Raw genomic sequence first — 27,362 nt, forward strand, 5'->3', positions numbered from 1 at the left:
ACCTATATAGATATACATACATATATGCTTTGTGTATATATATATATATATATATATATATATATATATATTTATCATAGCTCTCAACCATCCCGTATTCGGCGGCTCAGTCCCTTGTTCCATCACGGCACAGCTGTTCTCCCGGCAAGTGTCGGGGCCCTTAGAAAACAGTGGGCACACTCGCCGACAGGGACCCCAGTGCGCTATGGGCCTGGTGAGTCAGGAGAGCCCCGTACCAGCCCCCGCGAGTGGGCCCCCCCCACTTCCTCAGGGCACCGGAACTTACCATAGTAACTTACCTCTCTTCGTTCCTCTACAGCTCCAGCGTCTTCCGTATCTCCTGACTATGTGCCGTGTCCTACACTGCGCCCTCTTCTCTGACAGTGCTGAGTGCAAGAAGACGTTGAGGAGTCCTGACCTGGCGCCAGCGAGGAGAGGTGAGTATTTGATTTTTTTTTTTTATATATGGGGCCCATACTGTAAGGAGCTATATATGGGGCCCATACTGTATGTTGCTATATATGGGGCCCATACCGTATGTGGATATATATGGGGCCCATACTGTATGTGACTATATATGGGGCCTATACTGAATGGAGAAATATATGGGACCCATACTATATGTGGCTATATATGAGGTCCATACTGTATGTGGCTATATATGGGGCCCATACTGAATGGATCTTTATATGGGGCCCTTACTGAATGGAGCAAAATATGGGGCCCATACTGCATGGAGCAATATATGGGGCCCGTACGGAATGGAACATTATATGGGGCCCATACTGAATGGAGCAATATATGGGGCCCATACTGTATGGAGCAATATATGGAGCCCGTACTGAATGGAGCAATATATGGGGTTCGTGCTGTATGGAGCAAATTTTTCTGTATGGAGCAATATATGGAGCTGATTATACTGTATGTAGGACTATGTGATGCCCATAAACTGTATCGAGGACTATGTGGTGCCTATAATACTGTATGGAGGACTATACTGTCCGGTATAAAATGAATACTGTTGACTCCTCCCAGGGCACACACTGTGCATTGCGAGGATTTGTAGGTTTCTGAGCTATTGTAGAATTTACAATAGATATCCAGTCTCATGTAATGTAAGAAGTAAGTGAAATCTTTGGCATCATACTGTGCCTATATTTCTCTGCGGTATCTGTGCACCATGAATTGTTTTATGTGTTAAAGGAGCCCACTGAGACTCTTTTGCCAGGGGCCCACAAAAACCTGGAGCCGGCCCTCAGAGAAAGAAATGGTAAATGGGCATCGATTGGGGTGTGGCCAAAATTTGCTACACGCGCCGCATGATGTGTCCCTCTTTCTCTTGTTCCACGATAAGATATATATGTACATAAATATATATACACTGTAAGGTAGCGGTATTGATCATGTTGGGGGGGGCACTCACTTCACCGGGTCAATTAAAGCACACAAGACACGTTTTCCAGTAAACTAAAGTCCAGCAGTTTATTACACGTCATAAACTGCTTATAACAACGTCCATCTCAATGGCTCGCAGGAATGTTACACATGTAATGTCCTAGAGCCTTTCAGTGGCAGCTATGCCCGCTTGGCTTCAGATACAGACTTCAGCAAGGTACAGCATCAATGTCCATATAAAGAACCATTTTTACCTTTGCCGGGTCTTAGCTGCTTCTATCAGCTCGGTTCTGCCACAGCTGTGGCTTCAAGGCTCCCCAACTGTGGTCTCCAAGCCACGTGCCTTCCAGGGCTACTGGCGTCCCAAACACAGGGATCTAGCCTCTTGCCTCACCAGGCCTCTCCAACTGTTTCAAAACCACCCGGATTTATATATCTTTCTGTGCACACAGGACCTGTGATGATGTCACAGTCATGTGATCAGTCACCTGAGTCGGGGTACATGGTCAGCCAGAATACACCCCCTGGACATTTTAGCAATGCAGCAAGGCGCTGCATTACAACACCTATATAGGTATACAGACCTATTTGCATCATGGACGAGGTTCAGGTGTGTGGGATGAGACCACAGCCTGAGCTCAATTCACCCTGTAGATGCTATCTTCAACATAGACATACCATTACATTCTATTAATGAAAGAGGTGCATGAAACAAAATAGAAGTAAAAATCAACTTACCAGCACAATCAGCCTTGCAACATCAATTCCCATACACCTGTACTACGACATGACTACACATGAGGGCTTTATCACACAATGCATACTTTCCTATATATTGGCACATATATAATGGTGAGTTTTACTTTAACTCCTATGGTGATGTCATATCCTTTTTCCCTTGTTAACTACAAAGCGTTTTTTGGAGCAAAATCTCTGCAAATATGCAGCAAAAATGCATGCAATGTAATACTTGCATTTATGTTGTATACTTTTTACTGACTTCATTCAAGTCAATGGGTAAAAAAAATGCTGCAAGAATTGACATGCTGCAGATCTGAAATGGCTCCTAATCTTCAAGCAAAAAATAAGCAGCATGTGCATGAGATTTCAGAAATTTCATTCACTTTGCTGGTACTGTGACAAAAACACTTTGCTGGTTTCTGTGACAAAAAAAACATAAAAAAACATAAAAAATGCAACGTGTTCATAACGATCTGAAATTATTCTTGTTGATATAACTTTTTTTTATGCAAAAAAATGGCATTTTAGCAGGGGTGTGTAGACTTTATATCCACTGTTATCATTGTATTAGCTGTGGTGTTACTTAGGATGGTAGGTGACCTCTCCTTCATTATCTGTACTCAGAGAGTTATCACTGTGCTAAATGTTGTGTTACATGGGACTGCAGGTAACATCTACTACATTCAGAGGCGTAGCTAGGGTTTTGGTTCAGGGGGGAGTGAAACTTATGAGTGGGCCCCTAACCGGGTAACCCTGATTACAGCTATGGTGGCGCACCCTACTAGTGGATGTAGGAGAACCGCAGCAAATGACAGAGCTGTTACTAAAAGAAATCTCTATACAATGACCAACACTGATATTACCGCCATATGATGACCATATAGTGGTATATACCAGTCCTGCAGAACATACAGGTGATTATAGTATAGTTATATATAGTGACTTAAAACTGACATTCTTTCTGATGGAGTTGTTCACTTTTCCCATCTTTTCCATCTTGCCCAGACCGACACGGCTACTTCTTCCAGCCAGGACTCGGCTGCAGAGATTACAACAAAGACACATGATTTCTCACATTTCAGGCACCGTCTCCATTTATCCCCAACCTGCACAAACTCCTTATCCTGCTGATACCCCAATACTGAGTCGCTGCTGCCACCCCAATACTGAGCCGCTGCTGCCATATGTATCCCTATTACAGCACCTGCTGTGTGTTCTATAATTTTCCTCCTACTGGAGCCATAGATTCCCCTTTTACTGCATTCATAAAGTATGATGACACTACTATACCCCACCCCTCAACTGCCCCGGAAAAGTGTAATAGTGGGGAAGGACGTAGCCTTCCCTTGGCACTGAAGTAGTTAAAGGGAGTGTTCCCGTAGTTAAACCTCTCAGAACTGTTGGTAGGCCAAGCTAAGAGGTTAGCATCAGTGGACCAGTCAGTAGAGAAGAGGGGGAACTTAGTGCCCTGACCAAGCCTTGAGTGTTATAGAGCTTGGTTCTGGCATAATGCCTTGTGGGCTGCAGTACCTGCAATCAGCCACAAGATGCCACTGTCCTGGGTGCAGATGTTAGGTTGAGTCTGCTAGCAGTGTTACAGACAGTGATGGGGTTAATGCTGTGTGATGACAGTCCACAGAGGGTGGGCACATTAGGAAAATCTCTGCTTAGTTTCCAGAAGCAGGAAGTGATGATTTAGTAAGAGATAGGACAGTGAACTGTACGGGCAGTCTGACTATATGGTGGCTGCTAGGGTAGACGGGAGCTCCATACCCTCAGACAGTGGGATCACCAGTGTAAAAGTCTCCCTACGCAAGAGTCCTGTTAGCCAGCCGGAGAAACTCAACGGAGATATTGAGGACCCGGGGAACTTCTAGTCTGCAGGTAGCAAAGGAAGATAAATAGGACTCCAGGCTAAGACGTGGACCTGCCTGGAGACAGCCGCGATCGGATGGTTTGAAGTAAGTGGAGAACCCCACAAACACAGCCACACATCAGAGGGAGGACACGAATTGTCTGTAGGGTGCCAGGGTGAGAGGGGACTACAGCTGGCCCACGACTACCTCGCTGGGGCACCTTACAAAAGCATACATACAATATAATTACCCCACACCTCTCCACACTGAATATTGGCCCCACACACAGCATGATGGACCCCACACAAACCTTCACACTGTATAATTGCTTGCATATAGTTTAAAGGCCCCCACATAGTCCTGCATACAGCATAGTACATAAGAAAGCCATACCAGGTATACCACATTAACCTGCTCAAACCATGGTGAGACAGGGAACCGGTGGAAACTACGTACCTGGGGGCCCACCCTGAAGACAGAACCGAGGATGTCACAGCAGCAGAGACACTGTCACCGGCCCAGAAGCAACAGTGCCAAAATCTGCTTCAGCGAAACTGAGACCTGTTTTCGGAGTTGCCAGGGTGTACGCAGGTGGTGGAACATGAGATCCTGATGGAACTGCATGTATGGGTGAACCAGAGGCCATATCGAATCCCCGAAGCCTGCCGCGAGGTGATCTCCAAAGAGGTGCGGAAAATGTTGAACCTGGGTGTCATCGAGGAATCAAAGAGCGGCTCGTCCAGCCTGATTGTTCTTGTGCCGAAGCCGGATTGAGAATGGCGGTTCTGTAACGATTACAGAAAGCAAAATGAAGTGTCTGAATTTGACGCGTATCCGATGCCCCAAGTAGATGAACTTATTGAAAGGCTAGGGCCAGCCAGATACATCACCACCCTGGACCTAACAAAAGGGTACTGGCAAATTCTCCTGTCACACAGGGCCAAGGAGAAAACGGCCTTCTCTACATCTGACGGGTGCTTTCAGTACACCAGAATGCCGTTCAGTTTGCAGGGAGACCCAGCTACCTTCCAGAGGGCCATGGACCTGGCCCTAGCCCCGCACAAGAGTACTCTGCCGCACACCTGGACGAGATTGTGATCTACAGCCCGGATTGGGGAAGTCACCTACAAATGGTCAAGGCGGTACTTGATGCTCTGAGGAAGGCCAGTGTAACATGCCAGATTAACCCCCCCACCCACAATATACCCGGGGTTAAAGTGACCTAGGCCAGATTATACCCCGGGTAGATTATGGCCTAGGCCAAATTATACCCCGGGTAGATTATGGCCTAGGCCAAATTATACCCCGGGGTATAAATTGGCCTAGGCCAGATTATACCCCTCTGAGTCTGAATATACCCCAGCTGCTGTAGATCAGATTTTTCATGCTTTTGAGAACTATTGAGTGATATACTTAATAACAGGGCCCCAGTCAGTGCACAGGGGCCCCAGGCAGCACACAGGGGCCCCAGGCAGCGCACAGAGGCCCCAGGCAGTGCACAGGGGGGCAGAGACAGCGTACAAGTGGGGGAAGAGACAGTATACAAGGGGGGGAAGAGACAGCACACAAGGGGGGGAAGAGACAGCACGCGGGGCCTTTGTGAGCTTTCTCTGCCCCCCTGTACGCTGTCTCTGCCCCTCTGTGTGCTATCTGAGACCCCCTGTACGCTGTATGGGACCCCCTGTGCGATGTCTGGGGCCCCGTTCTTGAGTATATCACTCAATCCTGTGCGATGTCTGGGGCCCCTGTGCAATGTCTGGGACCCCTGTGCGATGTCTGGGGCCCCTGTGCAACATCTGGGGCTCCTGTGCAATGTCTGGGGCCCTGTTCTTGAGTATATCACTCAATGGTTCTCATAAGCATGAAAAATCTGATCTACAGCAGAAGGGGTTTATTCTGGCCCGGAGGAGTATAATCTGGCCTAGGCCAGTTTATACCCCAGAGTATAGTTTGGCCTAGGCTATAATATACCCATGGTCTATACTCCTCTAGGGCAGAATATTAGTGTGTTTTTGCTGCTGTAGTGCTACAGTATATATAGATGCACATACACAAAGCATATACCATTTCATGCGGCTTTTGTGAGATTTTGATGCAGTCTGCAGCAGATTTCCCTCTTCCACGTGACATGGAGAAATCTGCTGTGATTCTGCACAAAAAATCCACATCATTGGGATGCGGATTTTGATGCAGATTGGCTGCTGATTTTTTCCCTGTGGAAAATCAGCAGGAAATCTAGTGCATGGGAACGGGTGGACTAGACTTACAGCATGTGTTGGAGGCATTACATTGAACTGACAGTAAATGGTGCAGTACCATCAGTGCATAGTTAATGTTATGTGTTGTAACTTGTTATGTATGTTTCTCCCTGCTCTCTATGATATGCACTTTAAGATCTCCAGTGTGAGTTCCTATTCTATCCTGAAAAGGTATATAAAGTGAACTTGGAACACCTCCAACAAAAAAATAAGTTTTCCAGTTTTGACAACAATGGTAGACCAGCTGTATGATTAGCTTTTGAGATTCTACACTGCAACAGAACAAAAGTACCCCTAGTGGATCTATGATCTACCTCCAGAGAAGCGATCAAATGTCAAGTCCCAGTTTAGACAAACGTCTAAGCCATATCGAGCAGAGAAAGGGATTATTTGCTATGGAAAAAGGAGGTTCTCACTAAAAGCCGACTGCCAAATATCCTGAGGCATGTCATGACAACCCAACTTCTGGTGGCCATTTTGGCAGAGATAAAACATTTGCCAAAATTTCTGACTGTTATTACTGGAAGGGAATGAAGAACGATGTTCACCAACATGTCAAAGCCTGTCAAAAATGTTTTGTCACAAGTCCCAAAATCAGCAAAGAAGCTCCATCACTCAACAGTATACCAGTGCCTGGAAAAGTATGGAGCTTAGTTGGGATTGATATGATTGGTCCTCTTCAGGAAACATCAAACGGCAACAAATATATAGTTGCTGTCACTGATCATTTCTCCAAGTGGACTGAATCAACAGCTGTTCCAGACAAGAGGGCCATGTCAATAGCAAAATTTTTGAACACCATTATTTGCCGCTTAGGCTGTATGGACACTTTGATTAGCGACCAGGGAAGAGAGTTTGTGAACTCGATCATCGACAACCTGATGGATCATTTTCAAACAGATCATCGCATTTCATCTGCCTACCACCCACAAACAAATTGCCAGCGGGAACATGACAATCGAACACTCAAAAAATCTCTTAGCAAGCTTGTCAATGACCAAGGAACCAACTGGGACCAGTTCATCCCTGGTGTTTTGTTTGCCTATCACACATCTATGCAAGCCTCAACCAAGTGCACTCCATTTGAGGTCATGTATGGACGAAAGGCCTATTGACCTCAATCCATCAGCAAATGACGCTGTGGATGTCATGTCTCTTTGAGATGATGCCAACCCTGATGTGCTAAATACACTCACAACCATTCATAACAGGATCCACTCAACTGTAAGTACCAACATCCATTCTGCTCAGGAACACCAAAAGTGTGCCTTTGATCGCCGACACAACAGCAACAAAGAAATCACTGCTGGCACCATTGTTTATATCAAGAATCAATGTCATATTCATCGCATGGGTTCAAAGATGGAGCCAAGCTGGGTTGGACCCTACTTGGTTGTGGAATCATTAACCAAGGGACGAGTAAAACTTAAGAACAATAAGAATGGCAAGATACTAAGCAACGCCTTCCAATACTAGCAAAGTTAAGATTTACCAGGATTGAGAGCCTTCTCTACCACCCCAGTCCTCTGATGACTGTCCCAGTGACTCTGCCACACAGAAACACAAGCAAAGCAAGACTTTCAAGCTACTACCAAGTTCAGGAAGGAAGTATCTTACCACCACTCTTGACCTTATGTTTAGTAGGGTTGGGTACTTTGGATGCACAAGAGATCTTGGACAACCACGGCATACATATAAAACCAAAGGTGATGGGAACTGCTACTTTTGGGCCATCAGCTATATCCTGACAGGAACAGAGGACAACTACTCCCTTCTCAGAGCTAAAGTGATCCACCACATGAAAACTGACTTGTTATAAGTCTTATAAGTTGAAGTTTCAGAATGTTATCACTTTTATTATATCCTGAACAGTCAAGTTTTTTATGAACCGTCAAGGTTTTCGGTTGAAGTAAAAAAAAGTCTGTGTGTTTAGAGTTTGAAACAATAAAATGTTGAAAAATTATGTAATTCTTGAGTATATCATTCAATTGTGCTCCTAAACATGAAACATCTGATCTTTAATATACTTTAATATACTTTAATCTTTAATATACTCAAGAACGGGGCCCCAGATATCGTACAGGGGCCCCAGACATCACACATCGCACAGGGGCCCCAGACATCGCACAGGATTGAGTGATATACTCAAGAACGGGTCCCCAGAAATCGCACAGGGGGTCTCAACAGCGCACAGAGGCCCTAGACATCACACAGGGGCCCCAGACATCGCACAGGGGACCCAGACATCACACAGGGGCCCGGACATCACACATCACACAGGGGCCCCACACATCACACAGGGGCCCCAGACATCGCATATGATTGAGTGATATACTCAAGAACGGGGCCCCAGACAAGCGCACAGGGGGGCAGAGACAGTGCACAGGGGGCAGAGACAGCACACAGGGGCCCTGCGCGCTGTCTCTTCCCCCTTTGGGCGTTGTCTCTTCCTCCCCCCTTGCGCGCTGTCTCTGCCCCCTTGTGTGTTGTCTGGGGCCCCGTGCGCTGTCTCTGGCAGCTGGTGTGCTGCCTGGGGCCTCGTTATTGAGTATATCACTCAATGGTACTCAAAAGCCTGAAAATCTGATCTACATATATTCTGACCCGGAGGGGTATAATCTGGCCTAGGCCAATTTATACCCCGGGGTATAGTTTGGCCTAGGCCATAATATACCCTGGTTATATTCTGGCCTAGACCAGTTTATACCTCGGGGTACAGTTTGGCCTAGGCCAGAATATGCCTGGGGTATAATCTGGCCTAGGCCACTTTAACCCCGGGTATAATCTGGGGGGGCGGTTAATCAGGCCTGTTAGACCGTGTTTACAATAAACCCAAAGAAATGTGCTATGGGGAAAGAAAAGGCAAAATACTTGGGCTACATCAAAGCCAAATCAAGCCACAGGTAAATAAGGTGGAAGCAATCCAAAATTGGCTGCAACTGAACTCCAAGAAACAGGTTCGGGCATTTTTGGGAATTGTGGGATACTATCGGCGATTTATCCCTAAGTTCGCCATAATAGCTGCACCTCTGACCGACCCGCTTAAAGGGACAAATACGAAGATGGCCAAATAGTCTGCTGAAGCGGGAGGGAGCGTTCCAGGAGTTGAAGCTCTCCTTGTGTAAGCAGCCGGTCTTGATTGCTCCGGACTTCAATAATGAGTTTGTGGTCCAGACAGATGCCTCAGAGGTCAGGTTAGGAGCCGTGTTATCCCAAGATGTGAACGGAGAGGAACATCCCATTCTATATCTAAGTAGAAAACTCTCTACCTGTGAAAAAAACTAAGCTATTGTGGAAAAAGAGTGCTTGGCCATCAAATGGGCAGTTGACACCCTGAGGTACTACCTATTAGGCCAGAAGTTCAGGTTAGTGTCAGACCATGCACCCCTGAAATGGATGAGGGAAAGGATGGGGAAGAATATCCGAGTGACAAGGTGGTTTCTAGCGCTCCAGGACTTTAGTATTTCGGTGAAGCATAGGCCTAGGAAACTACATGGTAACACAGATGCCCTGTCCAGACTTCCATGTTTAGCAAGTGAAGGTACCAAAACCCCCGGCTTTGGGCAGAGGTGGGAAGATATGTGACAATGTCACTGGCAGAATACTGGAAGGGAGATATGTTTCACTGAGGCTATTAGCTTCAGTGATATGAAACCTGGAAGTCTTCTCCTGCCTGGTAGGTGCAGAGAGGGTTAATCACCCATTTAAAAGGGCATGTTTTGTTGTGAACAACCATAGAGCGGGCGGAAGGTTGTTCTCCATATCTCCACCTCAGGGTGTGGTCTGGGCTATTAATAGCCAGCTTTTTCACTCAGGAGTTGTTCAGTGTATGGAGAAGCTAACTCCTGAGAGAGAGGTGCTTGTGTTTTTTGCTAACCTGGACCGTGTGCTATTGTGAACCCTGAGTGACCGGACCTCGGCCGATGTACGGACTGTGCTGTATATTTTATTTTGCTTTGCCGTTATGCCGAATGGGCTGTGTTTGCTTTATGAACTCTAGGTTGGTTTATGACATTTTTTAATAAACCAAACTGAACCTTAAAGAGACAGGGTTCCTTGTCTACCTCTGTGTACAACCGAGCAAGCCACTCTACCACACCCCCTACAAGTCTTTGGGTGCTGTAATATTGCTGTGAAAACTTTAGGTTGTATAGTGTAGAGACATAATACTTTTTTGTGCCTTTATTAATCAGCTTCAGCTAGGATAAAAAAATATATACTCAGCAGCCACTGCATTCACTTTCTCTGTAGTCATGTTGTTACCTCTGCAACCTTTCAACAAAGACCAAAACACCTGTGGAGAGGAAGGTCTGGACCTGGGGATGGTAAGTAACCACACATTACAGGAAATCCCATTAAGGGCTCACTCACACTAGCGTATACTCTCTCACGTGAGAGAATCAGATCGATTATGCTAGTGACACACTACTAACCTTGATCAGTGTTTGATCCGAGTGTCAGCTTAGTGTGCTCCAATTCTTTCGCATGAGAGAATCATATCACAGGTGTGGAGAAGACAGAGAACTTAATTTTTCCATGTTCTCCATTGTCTGTGTCCACGTAAATGAAGCTGCACTCAGATGACATCCAAGTGCAGTCTGATGTTTTACACACATCCATACACTTGAATGGGTACACGTGGTTCACTCGCAGCACTACCTCACAGTATATCATTGGGCCGAGTGCTAGCCGATAAAACATTAGATAGCACTCAGCAGATGAATACGCTCACGTGAGCGAGCGCTTAATGTGATGTTACCTATAATGTCTACAACTCTTTCCTGTGATTCGGACTTTGTATTCTGGTGATGCATAGAACAATACCTGGAATACAAAGAGAAAAATATGATGAAACTAATGATAAATGTAATTTTTTCTTTATTGTGGCTTTGTGGTGATAACAAAAACCCCATAAGAGGTACAGTATGCAACAAATAAGAAGGCATGAAAAAGTTTTCAAGATAATTCTTATGGCATGGAGAATTCTCAGTGTTAATAAGGAAGATAACCTAAAGGCATCATCTGGTTTCTAGAACTAAAATTTAACGTAGAGCTTTTATTAAGATGAAAAGCTGTAATGTATACTCGTGGATTTGGTAATAAAAATGTGACAAAAATGAAGAGGTGCCAAGCTCCAAATGAACTATGTATTTTGCAGTGTTTTTCGGTAGCATGAGGCTGAAGGACAGGTGTTGTCACATGCTCCGCCATCAACTGCAATTCTGAGAACACAAGCTCAGTATAGTCTGTAAAGAAAGCAGCAGTAACAATCCTGTGGTGCATCAGAAAAGAGGGAAACCTGTATTAATTCCATATAAATAAGTGCCAAAAATCATGTCCCCAACACCATTGTTAAAATACAGAGAAAGTTACCAGCCCCTTTAAATTTTCCCAAGCTGTCCTTCCATTTCCACCTGTCAACTTTCCTTACAACATACAGTGGGTTCGGAAAGTATTCAGACACCTTTAAATTTCTCACTCTTTGTTTCATTGCAGCCATTTCGTAAATTCTAAAAAGTTCATTTTTTTTTCTCATTAAAGTACTCTCTGCACCCCATCTTGACTGAAAAAACAGAAATGTAGAAATGTTTGCAAATTTATTAAAAAAGAAAAACTGAAATATCACATGGTCATAAGTATTCAGACCCTTTGCTCAGACACTCATATTTAAGTCACATGCTGTCTATTTCCTTGTGATCCTCCTTGAGATGATTCTACTCCTTCATTGGAGTCCAGCTGTGTTTAATTAAACTGATAGGACTTGATTTGGAAAGGCACACACCTGTCTATATAAGACCTCACAGCTTACAGTGCATGTCAGACCAAATGAGAATCATGAGCTCAAAGGAACGGTCCAAGGAGCTCTGATAAGACGAAGATAGAACTTTTTGGTGATAATTCTAAGCGGTATGTGTGGAGAAAACCAGGCACTGCTCATCACCTGCCCAATACAATCCCAACAGTGAAACATGGTAGTGTCAGCTTCATGCTATAGGGATGTTTTTCAGCTGCAGGCACAGGCACAGGTTGCAATTGAAGGAAAAATGAATGCGGCCAAGTACAGAGATATCCTGGATGAAAACTTTTTCCAGAGAGCTCTGGACCTCAGACTTGGCCGAAGGTTCACCTTCCAACAAGACAATGACCCCAAGCACACAGCTAAAATAACAAAGGAGTGGCTTCAGAACAATTCTGTGACCATTCTTGACTGGCCCAGCCAGAGCCCTGACCTAAACCCAATTGAGCATCTCTGGAGAGACCTGAAAATGGCTGTCCACCAACGTTCACCATCCAACCTGACCGAACTGGAGAGGATCTGCAAGGAAGAATAGCAGAGGATCTCCAAATCCAAGTGTGAAAAACTTGTTGCATCATTCCCAAGACGACTCATGCTTGTACTAGCCCAAAATGGTGCTTCTAGTCAATACTGAGCAAAGGGTCTGAATACTTATGACCATGTGACATTTCAGTTTTCTTTTTTAATAAATTTGCAAAAATTTCTACATTTCTGTTTTTTTCAGTCAAGATGGGGTGCAGAGTGTACTTTAATGAGAAAAAAAAGAACTTTTTAGAATTTGCGAAATTGCTGCAATGAAACAAAGAGTGAAAAATTTAAAGGGGTCTGAATACTTTCCATACCCACTGTAATTAGCAAATGCTTCATTGACCTCAACATTTGGTCTGAAGGCTGCGATTTTAACGTCTCTGGGCATTGAAAGGCTCTCTCACATTATGAGGTTTCTTGTGACAAATGAAGTTTAGCAAAATCATAACATAAAGGTAAATACTCTAGAATTTTATTTGTAAGATAAAACAACCATTTTTTAATTGCTATACTTTAACCCCTACCCCGATATAGTAGGTACTAGTAAGTGTTATTTCAGGTGCGAATGTATGAAGTGGGCTTAGGAGCTAAACTTACTTCACATATAGCTGGTGTTGGCTGTGCTATATAGATAGCACTGGGTCCTATTGCTGCTGTTTAACCACTTAAATGCTCTTACCAGTCTCTGACAGCAGTAATGAATTAACGCAATCCTGGTGTTTCGTAAGATGCCCTTGGTTGCCAAGGCTGAAGGCCCCCCGTCACCACCATCTTGGTACATGGACACATGTTGATCGAATATAATAGCTGTTTGTAACATCCCTGGCGGTGTGCTTGCATAGTGCACCACCTCCCACCATGCAAGACCGCAATCTTACCCATCAGTCCAGCCTGCAAACCTTGCTCCAGTTCATTCTGTGTGCATGTCTCTTGTCTGACTGCTTAGGGCGGCGGCCCGGTTACTTCCTGATTCTTATAGCTGCTGTGGGCGCACCACTAATGCGTCTCCAGCCTATTGCTTTGAGTCACTGGATATTTAAACCTCCTCCACCCAGAAGGAGGTGCCTGAGCAACACTATCTATCAGTGTGCTCCTTGCCTTTGAGTTGCCAGGTCTTGTCCTGTATCTTGTCTGTTTCTGCCACCCTGGGGTCTGCATACCCAGGCCTGTTATCTCTTACTTCTAGTCTGTTTCTGCCACCCTGGGGGCTGCATGCCCAGGCCTGTTATCTCTGACTTCTAGTCTGTTTCTGCCACCCTGGAGTCTGCATACCCAGGCCTGTTATCTCTTACTTCTAGTCTGTTTCTGCCACCCTGGGGGCTGCATGCCCAGGCCTGTTATCTCTGACTTCTAGTCTGTTTCTGCCACCCTGGGGGCTGTATACCCAGGCCTGTTATCTGTGACTTCTAGTCCATTTCCGCCACCCTGGGGGCTGTATACCCAGGCTCGTTTCTGTATCTCGTTGCAGTATCAGTTCCTGTCTGAACTGTCTCCTAGCCTGTTACCTGTTTGTCTCTATGTCCGTACCCTCCCTTTTCCTGCAGTGTCTGAACCTGCACCTAACTCCAACTCGTCTCTGTACTTCTGTTTGTGAGTTTTGTGTCCACTCGCTACTTCATTGTAAGTACCTTGTGTGTATCTGGTATTGCTTGTCCCTTTTCCCTTCCTCTGTATCTACCTTCTGTGTTCTAGCCATCTTCCTGTATTTTCCTATCTGTTCCATGTGACAGGATAGGATAGAGCCCTGTCCTCTCTGCCTGCACCGTCAGCCCTGTTCTGCTCTGCTTGCTCACCACTCCGGCGGTTTCGCTCTGCTCTCTCTTGCCCACCGCTCCGGCTGTTCCTCTCTGCTCTGCCTAGCCCACCGCTCTGGCGGTTCCTCTCTGCTCTGCCTTGTCAACTGCACCTGCAGTTTTGCTCTGCTCTGCCTTGTCCACCGCTCCGGCGGTTCCTCTCTGCTCTGCCTTGTCCACTGCTCCAGCGGTTTCGCTCTGCTCTGCCTTGTCCACCGCACCTGCGGCTTTGTTCTGCTCTGCTTGCTCACCGCACCAGCAGTTTCTCTCTGCTCTGCCTTGCCCACCGCTCCGGCGGTTCCTCTCTGCTCTGCCTTGTCCACCGCACCTGCGGCTTCATTCTGCTCTGCCTTGTCCACCGCTCCGGCGGTTCCTCTCTGCTCTGCCTTGTCCACCACTCCGGCGGTTTTGCTCTGCTCTGTCTTGTCCACCGCACCTGCGGTTTCGCTCCGCTCTGCTTGCTCACCGCTCCGGCGGTTTCGCTCTGCTCTGCCTTGTCCACCGCACCTGCGGTTCTGCTCTGCTCTGCCTTGTCCTCCGCTCCAGCGGTTTCGCTTTACTCTGCTTGTCTACCGCATCTGTGGCTCTGTACCTGTCTCCCAGTCTGTACTGGAACCTCTCCAGCCTGTGCTCCAATCTGCTAGTACCTACCTGTCTGCACTCCAGCCGTGCTTGCCAGTATCTCCCTGTCTGCACTCCAGCCATGCTTGCCAGTACCCACCTGTCTGAATACCAGCCGTGCTTGCCAGTACCCACCTGTCTGCATGCCAGCAGTGCTTACCAGTACCCACCTGTCTGCATACCAGCCGTGCCTGTCAATACCCACCTGTCTGTATGCCAGTCTAACCTGCCTGTTCCTGCATTCCCCTGTGTGGGTCAACAGCTGTGACCGGGGTCTGACCTGGAGTAGCACCTGGTCCCTCTTCTCAATTCCTCCTTGGTTCACGGAGTCGACTGAGCCGCCATGCGACCTTGGTCGGATCGGGTTGATACTTAGTTATGCCCCTCCAGGAACACCTTGGTTCATGGTACAGTGGGATCACTAATCACGCTCACGCCAGTCAGTCCGGGCGTGAGCGTAACACTGTTTTTAGCAGAATATCATGGTTAAATAAATAGATACATCCTCTTGGTGAAGTCACATATTCATATGTTACATGAAGAAGAAATGTAAATATAGCTACTAATAAAAGCACTGTGACAAAGTCACTGGCAAAGTACTAACCAGTGATTAGCTTCAGTGATTTGAAACCTAAAAGTTTGGTACTTTCAGCTGTATCAATCTAATTTGGTGTACTTAATTATATGTACCAAATGTCCAGCTGGGGGTCTTTATGTAGGGGAGACAGGGCAAAAACTTAGGACAAGGATGAATCATCATCGCCGCACAATTAAAGAAAAAAGAATAGATCTACCTGTAGCCAAGCATTTTTGTTCCCTTGATCACAGCATAAAAGACATGAAATTACTGGTATTAAAAGGTAACTTCAAATCTCAAAGAGAAAGAAGAATCTCAGAATATAAACTGATGGTGACCTTTAACACTTTCAGAGCAGGAATGAATGTGTCGCATGGATTTCCTGTGTCTAACTCCATGTGCAGCCGAGTGAGCCTATTTACCACAGCACGTATACATACTGTGCATGAAAATAAAATAAAAAGTTATATAACAACAATGATAAAAAATATTACATACTAATACTTAGAAACTAAAAGGTAAAATAATATAAATGAGCTAGCACATCTGTATGTCATGGTTCTATACCCCAAACTAGTCTATAAGAAATCGCTCATAATAACGCTCTGTGTGAATAGTGCAGACAAATCTAAAAAATACATGATCCTAACCGATTTGTTAGAGAGCGATGTTAATAACTCTTTACTGAGATTCCACTATCTTTAACCCCTTTCTGGCCCAGGGCACACTAATACGTATCTGTGCCCTGGGCCTGATTAGTTGGGCGTATTAGTACGCCGCGGCAATTTCACCCGCACACGAGCGGTGTGGCTGAGATCGCCGCTGGGTGTCAGCTGATTGTTACAGCTGATACCCGGTGCTATGTGCCAGGAGTGGTCCTTCACCACTCCCGGCACATTAACCCCCGAAATGCTGCGATCGGAATTGATCGCAGCATTCCGGTGGCAAGAGGAGGTAAGCGCTATACTTATCTTCTCTGCAGGCGTCCAACGGTGTCTGAGCCCGGTCCCGGATGTTGCCATGGTGACCCGACGTCATCATGACAACATCCGGGTCACAAGGAGGCAGGAAGTTGCTTTGGTCATGCGCAGTGCACGACCAAAGTAACTTCTCCCTGTGCAGCGCTGATAGACTGCGTAGCACAGGGACGGTTCTGCATTCCTGTGCTATACAGCCGATCAGGCTCCAAAAAGTGAAAGTCCCATAGTGGGACAAAGTGTAAAAGTTCAAGAAGTGTCAGAAAGTGAAAAAAAAAAGAAAAAAAAATTGTAAAACTATTAAAAAAATAAATAAATAATAATAATAAAAAAATATATATATATATATTGTACCCATAAATAACTAATCTTATTAAAAAAAAAATAAACCAATAAAAGTACACATATTTGGTATTGCCGAGTCCGGAACGACCTGACCTATAAAACTGTCCCACTAGTTAACCCCTTTAGTGAACACGGTAAAAAAAAGAAATAAAAAACGAAACATAAAACGATGTTTTATCATCGTACTGCCAAACAAAAAATGGAATAAAACGCAATCAAAAAGACAAATGTAAATAAAAATGGTACTGCTGAAAACATCATCTTGTGCTGCAAAAAACAAGCCGACATACAGCTCCAACGGCCGAAAAATATAAAAGTTATATCTCTCAGAATAAAGTGATGCAAAAATAATTCTTTTTTCTATAAAATAGTTTTTATTGTGTAAAAGCGCCAAAACATAAAAAAAAATCTAAATGTGGTACCACTGTAAATATACTGACCTGAAGAATAAAGCAACCTTATCAATTTTACCACACGCCGAACGGCATAAAAAAAAAACCCAAAAAACAATTCCTGAATTGATGGTTTTTATTTATTCTGCCTTCTAAAAATCTGAATAGAAAGCGATCAAAAAATGTCACATACCCGAAAATGGTACCCATAAAAATGTCAACTTGTCCCGAAAAAAACAAGCTGTCACATAACTCTGTCGGGCGAAATATGGAAAAATTATAGCTCTCAAAATATGGCGATGCAAAAACTAGTTTTTGCAAAAAAATGTGTCTTTTAGTGTGACAGCTGTCAATCATAAAAACCCGATATGAATCTGGCATCGCTGTAATTGCACTGACCCAAAGAATAAAGACTCCTAATTACTTATACCGCACGAGGAACAGCGTAAAAAAAAAAACTTTAGGGTTAGGGTTGTGCTAGGGTTTGGGTTAGGGATGTGCTAGGGTTAGAGTTAGGGTTGTGCTAGGGTTTGGGTTAGGGTTTGGCTAGGGTTAGGGTTGGGCTAGGGTTAGGTTTGGGCTAGGGTTAGGGTTAGGATTGGGCTTGTTTTAGTGTTGGGCTAGGGTTGTACTAGGGTTAGGGTAGGGTTAGGGTTGGGCTAGGGTTAGGGTTGGGCTAGGGTTAGGCTAAGGATAGGGTTAGGTTAGGGTTACGTTAGAGTTGGGAAAGGGTTGGGCTAGGGTTAGGGTTGTGCTAGGGTTAGGGTAGGGTTAGGGTTGGGCTAGGGTTAGGGTTGGGCTAGGGTTAGGCAAAGGTTAGGGTTAGGTTAGGGTTAGGTTAGAGTTGGGCAAGGGTTGGGCTAGGGTTAGGGTTGGGCTAGGGTTGTGCTAGGGTTTGGGTAGGGTTAGGGTTGGGCTAGGGTTAGGCTAAGGTTAGGGTTAGGTTAGGGTTAGGTTAGAGTTGGGCAAGCGTTGGGCTAGGGTTAGGGTTGGGCTAATGTTAGGGTTGGGGTTGGGATTTTTTCAGAAGTAAAGAAAAAAAAATGACGACGATATGGCGACTAATGTTGAGCGCAAGTGCTCCCTACTTGAGTTTGCATCGGGTGCTCAGGTATGCACTGAGTATAGCGGGTGCTCGAGTGACATGCTCGAGTCTCCGCCTCAAATGTTTTGCATATGTTATACACGGGGATTGCCTGCCATGCACAAGGGATCCCCGTATGTTTTTTTTTGGGTGTCTAATAACCGTGAAACATGCGGGGCAGGGACTCGAGTATGTCACTTGAGCACCCGCGATACTTGGTGCATACCCGAGCACCCAATACAAACTCAAATAGCGAGCACTTGCACTGAAGACTAATGACAACTTATTCAATATGATGACCTAATGTTATCAAATTCTGTGTCGTACCTCTGGGTTCAAAATGTTCACTATACCCCTTGATAAAATCCTGGAAGGGGTAGTTTCCAAAATGGAGTCACTGGGGGGAGAGGGGGGGGTGGTTTCCACTATTTAGGCACATCAGGGACTCCCCAAACGCAACATGGCGTCCGCTAATTAAGCAAATTTTACATTCAAAAAGTCAAATGGCGCTCCTTCCCTTCCGAACCCTGCCGTGCGCCCAAACAGTGGTTTTCCCCCACATATTGGGTATCTGCGTACTCAGGAGAAATTTCACAATGAATTGCATTGTGCAATTTCTCCTAATACCCTTATGAAAATGCAAAATTGGGGGCTGAAAAACATTTTTGTTAAAAAAATGTGAAAATTTTATTTTTACGGTTCAATGTTATAAACTTTTGTGAAGCACCTGGGAGTTCAGGGTGCTCACCACACATCTAGATAAGTTCCCTAAGGGGTCTAGTTTCCAAAATGGGGTCACTTGTGGGGGGTTTCCACTGTTTAGGCACATCAGGGGGCTCCTGAAATGCAACATAGCGTCCGCTAATTATTCAAGCAAATTTTACATTCAAAAAGTCAAATGGCGCTCCTTCCCTTCCGAACCCTGTCGTGCGCCCAAACAGTGGTTTTCCCCCACATATGGGGTATCAGCTTACTCAGGAGAAATTGCACAACAAACTGCATGGTGCAATTTCTCCTGTTACCCATGTGAAAATGCAAAATTTGGGGCAGAAAAATATTTATTGCTGGAAAAATGTGAAAATTTTATTTTTACGGCTCAATGTTATAAACTTCTGTGAAGCACCTGGGGGTTCAATGTGCTCACCACACATCTAGATAAGTTCCATGAGGAGTCTAGTTTTCCAAATGGTGTCACTTTTTGGGGGGTATCCACTGTTTAGGCACATCAGGGGCTCCCCAAATGCAACATTGTGTCCGCTAATTATTCAAGCAAATTTTACATTCAAAAAGTCAAATGGCGCTCCTTCCCTTCCGAGCCCTGCCGTGTGCCCAAACAGTGATTTTTTCCTCACATATGGGATATCTGCGTGCTCAGGGGAAATTGCACAACAAATTTTGGGGTCCATTTTTTCCTATTTCCCCTGCGAAAATAAAAAAATTTGGGTCTACAGTAACATTTTTGTGAAAAAAGTTAAATGTTCATTTTTTTCTTCCACATTCCAAAAATTCCTGTGAAGCACCTGAAGGGTTAATAAACTTCTTGAATGCGGTTTTGAGCACCTTGGGGGGTGAAGTTTTAGAATGGTTTCACTTTTGGGTATTTTCTGTCATAAAGGCCCTTCAAACTCACGTCAAATGTGATGTGGTCTTGTAAATTTTGTTGTAAAATGAGAAATCGCTGGTCAAATTTAACTCTTATAGCTCCCTACTAAAAAAAAATTTTGGTTCCAAAATTGTGCTGATGTAAAGTAGACATGTGGGAAATGTTATTTATTAACTATTTTGTGTAACATATCTCTCTGATTTATGGGCATAAAAATTCAAATTTTGAAAATTGCGAAATTTTCTAAATTTTTGCCAAATTTCTGATTTTTTCACAAATAAACGCAAGTGATATTGAAGAAATTTTACCACTATCATGAAGTACTATATTTCACGAAAAAACAGTCTCAGAATCAGCGGGATCCGTTGAAGCGTTCCAGAGTAATTACCTCATAAAGTGACAGTGGTCAGAATTGTAAAAATTGGCCTGGTCATTAACGTGCAAACTACTCTCGGGGGTAAAGGGGTTAAGGCTGTGTGCCCACGTAGCATTTTTCAAGCGTTTTTGATGCGGAATTTCTGCAGCGGAAACGCTTGTAAAACGCTTGGTAACACGCACCCCATGGTCCCCAATGGGATTCCGCAAGTTCTATGCACATGCTGCGGATTTTTCCGCAGCGTTTATGCTGCGTTCAAAAATCCGCAGCATGTCATTTAATTTTGCGTTTCCGCAAGCAGAATTGCCTTTGTTCAATGCATAAAAAACGCAAGGCAATTCCGCATGTGGAAAACGCGTGATAAACGCGCGAAAAAAGCGCGATAAACGCGTGCGGAATTCCGCATGCGTTTTTCCGGGAGAGGACTTGCATTTATGCAGCAGAAATTTTCTGCTTCATAAATGCAACGTGGGCACATAGCCTAAAGATACATTTTAATTCAAAATCCAAATTTAGCCCATAGGGATCTAGAGTTCGGAGGAAATGAATCCAAAATTTTTTATTTTTTTTTAAAATACCAATATTTCAACTTCTCCAATTGGTCTCCACAATTTCCATAACTCGTCCATCTGTAATGGGTTACTTTATCAGTGATTTTGAAGGGTGCTTATGTGTACTAAATCATATCCTAATGTTTTTACAATGTTTCTTCAATCTAGTTTTAACTTTCCTCCCAGTGCGTCCTATATAATACAAGCTGCACGAGCAGCTATGCAATAAATCACACTGGTGATATTGCAGGAGATATATTGACTAATGTCAAACATTTTTGAGTTATCAGAAGTAGAGAAATACTTTGTATTTAACTGAATTTTTTCTCATTCCCACATCCCTACATTCCTCGAATAAACTGGAATTATAAAAGAACAGTCAAGAACACTCTTCTTAGTGATGGATCCCTTACATGATTTTTAGTGATAATTAGTGTTGAGCGAACATGCTCGACACTGCTCGGTACTCGCCCGAGCATCACGCTACTCGGGATGTTCGGCGAGCACCAAGCATTTCCGGGTTACTCGGGCGGGAGCTCGGGTCTCCGCCCTGCATGTTTGGCGCTCTTTACAGAGCCAATGAACATGCAGGGATTGCCAGCCAGTCACTGTAATGCCGCAGCCATGTTGTTTGTGGGCATTACAGTGATTGGCTGGCCGCACAGCGTCACCTCGAGTATTTAAAACCGGGCGCCGCCATCATGGACACAGTCGCTCCGGATCAGACAGTGTAGGGACAGCGCTGCTGATTTAGGGAGAGATATATCCTGCAAAATAGTTAGTGTAGGGTTTGTAAAGGCTGCCAGATCAAACAAACAGTCCTTCTCAGGACTAATATCCCTCCCAGGTATATCAGGCAGGCAGGCAGGCTGTATAGGAGACGCAGTGGTTATACCAGCAAACGCTGCATTACAGTCCTGTGTGCTGCTCCTGTTGCTGAAATTGCTGGACTTAGCTCCAGGTCCCGGGGGCCAGGAAAAATCCTTTTTTTTTAATCTAAATCCTCTTTTTTTTTCCTCCTTCACAATGTACAAATACCCATCTTATTAACCTTTTGGTGTCCCCCCCCCCCAAAAAAAAAAAGCGTGCCTCTGATTTTTCAGACACAAATTTATCTGTTGAAAATAGTCTGGTGTAGGCCAGAGAAATAGAAGTGTGGTTTTGCAGTTCTATGGGCCATTTGTATCTAAAAAAAACAGTTTGAGTGTGTCGCTCACTGTTCAGTCGCAAATATATATATTTAAAAAAGTCTGGTATACACCAGTAAATTATTACTGTGGTTTTGATGTTCCATGGTAAAACATCTCTATTATCCTGTTTTTGGCATTTTTTGCTGTATAAAAATAATAATAGTGTCTCCCTGATTTTTCAGAAACAAATATATCTGTTGAAAATAGTCTGGTGTAGGCCAGAGAGACAGAAGTGTGCTTTTTCTGTTCCACGGTAAAAAATCTCTATTATCCTGCTTTTTGCATTTTTTGCTGTAAAAAAAAAAAATAATAGTGTCTCCCTGATTTTTCAGACACAAATATATCTGTTGAAAATAGTCTGGTGTAGGCCCGAGAAATACAAATGTGGTTTTGCAGTTCCACGGTACAAAACTCTGTATTATCCACTTTTGGGCCATTTGTATCTAAAAAAAACAGTTTGAGTGTGTCGCTCACTGTTCAGCCGCAAATATATATATATATTTTAAAAAGCCTGGTATACACCAGTAAATTATAACTGTGGTTTTGCTGTTCCACAGTAAAAAATCTCTATTATCCTGCTTTTGGCATTTTTTGCCGTAAAAAATAAATAGTGTCTCCTGATTGTTCAGACACAAATATATCTGTTGAAAATAGTCTGGTGTAGGCCCGAGAAATACAAGTGTGGTTTTGCAGTTCCACGGTTCAAACCTCTGTATTATCCACTTTTGGGCCATTTGTATCTAAAAAAAACTGTTTGAGTGTGTCGCTCACTGTTCAGCCGCAAATATCTCTATTTAAAAAAGTGTGGTATACCCCAGTAAACAATAACTGTGGTTTTGCCATCCCACGGTAAAAAATCTCTATTATTCAGGTTTTGGTATTTTTTTCCGTAAAGAAAAACAGTAGTGTCTCCTGACTGTTGTGACACAAAAATATATCTGTTGAAAATAGTCTTGTGTAGGCCCGATATCCCAGTGTGGTTTCGCAGTTCCACGGGTCAAATCGCTGTACTATCCAGTTTTGGGCCTTTGGTATCTAAAAAAAAAGCAGTTTGAGTGTGTCGCTCACTGTTCAGCCGCAAATATCTCTATTTAAAAAAGTGTGGTATACCCCAGTAAACAATAACTGTGGTTTTGCCATCCCACGGTAAAAAATCTCTATTATTCAGGTTTTGGTAGTTTTTTCCGTAAAGAAAAACAGTAGTGTCTCCTGACTGTTGTGACACAAAAATATATCTGTTGAAAATAGTCTTGTGTAGGCCCGACATCCCAGTGTGGTTTCGCAGTTCCACGGGTCAAATCGCTGTACTATCCAGTTTTGGGCCTTTGGTATCTAAAAAAAAAGCAATTTGAGTGTGTCGCTCACTGTTCAGCCGCAAATATCTCTATTTAAAAAAGTGTGGTATACCCCAGTAAACAATAACTGTGGTTTTCCTCTTCCACGGTTCTAATCTACTCTTTATTACCCTTTTTCCATTGATAGTGCAAGTGTGAGCTATTTTACTTCATTTACAATGGGCAAGGCGCGTGGCAAGGGACGTGGAAGTGGACGTTCTGGTGATGGTTCGTGCAGAGGACGGGGCCGTGGCCAAGGTGAAAATGTGCCACAACCAACAGCCACATCTTCTCGCTCCCACTTCTTGACCGAATTACTAGGGAAGCACAGAACAACACCAGTATTGAGAACTGATCAGTGTGAACAGGTTATTAATTGGATAGCAGACAATATTTCCAGTTACCTGGGCACCACCACCTCCGGTCTGTCTTCCACACGGTCAACTCTTAGTAGCCGTGAGTCTCGACCGCATACTCCTCCTCACCCTGATGCTCCTTTTTCCCACCATGCCGAGTGTCGTCAGACAGCAAGTGATCCCACACTTGGACACTCTGAAGAGCTGTTCACTGGTCTATTTCCATATTTGGGCCCCTCGCCTGATACGCTTGAAGTGGTGGAAGAGGAGATCCCATGTTGCGATGCCCAAATATTTGAACAGCCACGGCCACAGGAAGTCGACGTTGGCAATCTGTCACAAGAGGTGGACGATGACGAGACACAATTGCCAGGAAGTGAGGAGGAGGATCGTGGTGCGCAAGTGGAAGAGGAGGAGGTGGTGGATGATCTAGAAACTGACCCAACGTGGAAGGAGGACATGCAGAGTGAGGCCAGCAGCACACAGGGGGAGGGAGGCAGAGTACCCCAACAGGCAGGAAGAAGCAGTGTGGTGGCCGCAGACAGAAGGCAAGCAACCGTTCCCCGTAACACCAACACGAGGGACGTTGCCAGTACAAGCGGTAGGTCTTCCAGAGTCTGGAATTTTTTTAAAGACTCTGCTGATAACCCCGAAAAGGCCATATGTTCCACCTGCCATGCGAGCATCAGCAGGGGTGACAAAACTACCAGCCTGACCACCACCAGCATGATCAGGCACATGGCAGCAAAGCACCCGACTTTGTGGGGCGAAACCCAGGGTCCACGACCAGTGTCAGCGGGTGTCACCACTGCTTCTTCCACTGTTGTGCGTGCAATAGAAACCCCTGTTGTGTGTGCAAGGCAATCCCCTGTCCATACTGCATGTAAAGATGCCCCCTCCTCTCAGTCTTCACTTGTTTCTCAAGAAACAGCATCAACGTCCACATCCACGTCCCACCGCAGCGTTCAATTGTCCATATCCCAGACCTTTGAACGAAAGCGGAAATTCGCAGCTAACGCCCCACAGGCCACAGTCCTAAATTCGCACATTTCACGACTGCTTGCATTGGAAATGCTGCCTTTTAGGCTGGTGGAGACGGAATCCTTCCGCAATCTTATGGCGGTGGCCGTCCCTCGGTACTCGGTCCCCAGCCGACACTATTTTACCCGGTGTGCCATCCCCGCACTACACAAGCACGTGTCCCAAAGCATCTGCCGTGCCCTCAACAACGCAGTTACTGGGAGAGTCCACCTGACAACGGACACGTGGACAAGTGCTTGTGGCCAGGGACGGTACATCTCTCTGACGGCACACTGGGTAAACATAGTGGAAGCCGGGACCCAGTCGGACCTTGGGACGGAACACATCCTCCCCACACCGAGGATTGCGGGCCCTATGTCAGTCAGAGTTGCCCCCACAGTGTACAGCTCCTGCGCATCCTCCTCTTCCTCCTCCTCCTCATGTTCAGCCTCCATCTCAGATATCACCACTTCAGTTACAAGCTGGAAGCATTGCAGTACTGCCTCCGCCAAGCGGCAACAGGCTGTGCTGAAACTCATAAGCTTAGGTGATAAACCTCACACTGCTTGTGAGTTGTGGACAGCTGTGAAAGAGCAGGCAGATCTGTGGCTGAGACCGCTGAACCTACATCCGGGCATGGTCGTGTGTGACAATGGCCGTAACCTGGTGGCGGCTCTGAGGCGAGGTGAAATCACACACGTAGCATGCCTGGCTCATGTGCTTAACCTCGTGGTTCAGCGGTTTCTTAAATCGTACCCCGATTTGCCAGATCTGCTCGTGAAAGTACGCCGCCTGTCAGCTCATTTTCGCAAGTCGGCTACAGCTTCCGCCGCCCTTGCTGTGTTGCAGCAGCGTTTGCAGCTTCCGGCACACCGACTGGTGTGTGATGTCCCCACACGTTGGAACTCTACCCTCCACATGTTGCAAAGGATTTGTGAGCAGAAGAGAGCAGTTGTGGAGTACCAGCTGCAACAAGGCCGTCGATATTCAGGTCAGACTCCACACATAAGACCTCAGGAGTGGACCTGGATGTCTGACATATGTACCATCCTGACAAACTTTGAGGAGGCCACCAAGATGGTGAGTGGCGATGACGCCATCATTAGTGTCAGCATCCCACTTGTCTGTCTTTTGCAACGCTCTCTGCAGAGAATTAAAGAGGAGGCATTGCAGCCAGAGTATGATGAGATGGATCAAGAAGCCATAGCAGGCGATTACACACAGCCCAGCCTCATCTCATCCCAATGTGCATTGGGGGACAATGAGGGAGAGGAGGAGGAGGAGGAGGAGGAGGAAGAACAGGAGCTGCTATCATGCGTTGTAGACGGTAGTACCTGTACAAGTGTCATACCGTCGCTTCAGCGTGGGTGGCCTGAGGACAGGGGGGAGGAGGAAGAGGAGGAGGAGGAGGAGGAGAGCATGGTCAGTCGTCATCTTGGTGAGGACACGGAAGTCTTGCCCGTTACCAGTCTGGCACGCATGGCTGACTTTATGTTACGCTGCCTTAACCGTGACCCTCGCGTTGTCAAAATGTTGGGTGACAGTCATTACTGGTTGGTGACACTTGTAGACCCCCGCTACAAGGAGAACTTTCACTCTCTTATTCCTGAGGTGGAGAGGTCTACAAAAATGGGGCAATACCAGAAGGCCCTTGCTGCAGAACTCTTAAAAAAATTCCCATCTGAACACGCCAACGGCAGAGGTCACAGGTCGTTGCCCAACCAAGGCGTACAGGCGAGAGAGATGCAACTCCAATCCAGCAGAGGCAGGGGAACACAGTCAACATTCTGGGACAGTTTTCTGACACCCGCCCAGCTTACAGGCCCTGAGGCGCAGGGTACTCTCACAAGGAGTGGAAAGTTTCAAAAGATGGTGAGGGAGTACCTTGCCGATCGTACCAGTGTCCTCCGTGATTCCTCTGTGCCTTTTAATGATTGGGTATCCAAGCTGGACACTTGGAATGAACTCGCTCTGTACGCCTTGGAGGTCCTGGCCTGCCCTGCCGCTAGCGTGTTATCGGAGCGTGTTTTTAGTGCCGCTGGGGGAATTATAACTGATAAGCGCACTCGCCTGTCAACTGACAATGCTGACAAGCTGACCCTTATCAAAATGAACAAGGGCTGGATTGGGCCAGACTTCTCATCACCACCAAATGACAGCAGAGTAACATAAAGTCAAATCCACTGTGTTATTTCGGGAGGTGTATTCACATGCACCGCTTCACACCCACACATGGGTATTCTTCCTCGTTTCGGCTGTTTAATCTTCTTCTCCTTATCCTCAGCCTCCACCACCACTATACCACCAGGGTGCCAGCATTGCAAGTTCCTCCGTCCTAATTTTTGGCAGCTTTTGCTGGGAAAGCATAAGCAAATACCATGGGACACCCACTCCCCAATAATGGGACTTATGTTTGTAATATGCTGTACTGCATGGCTCTTGTAAGGGGCATTGCAAGTTGCTCCGTCCTAATTTTTGGCAGCTTTTGCTGGGAAAGCATAAGCAAATACTATGGGAGACCCACTCCCCAATAATGGGACTTATGTTTGTAATATGCTGTACTGCATG

This window comes from Phyllobates terribilis, unplaced genomic scaffold (genome assembly GCF_046119375.1).
Source record: "Phyllobates terribilis strain yellow unplaced genomic scaffold, ASM4611937v1 Scaffold_4__5_contigs__length_816908805, whole genome shotgun sequence".
Taxonomy (NCBI): Eukaryota; Metazoa; Chordata; class Amphibia; order Anura; family Dendrobatidae; genus Phyllobates; species Phyllobates terribilis.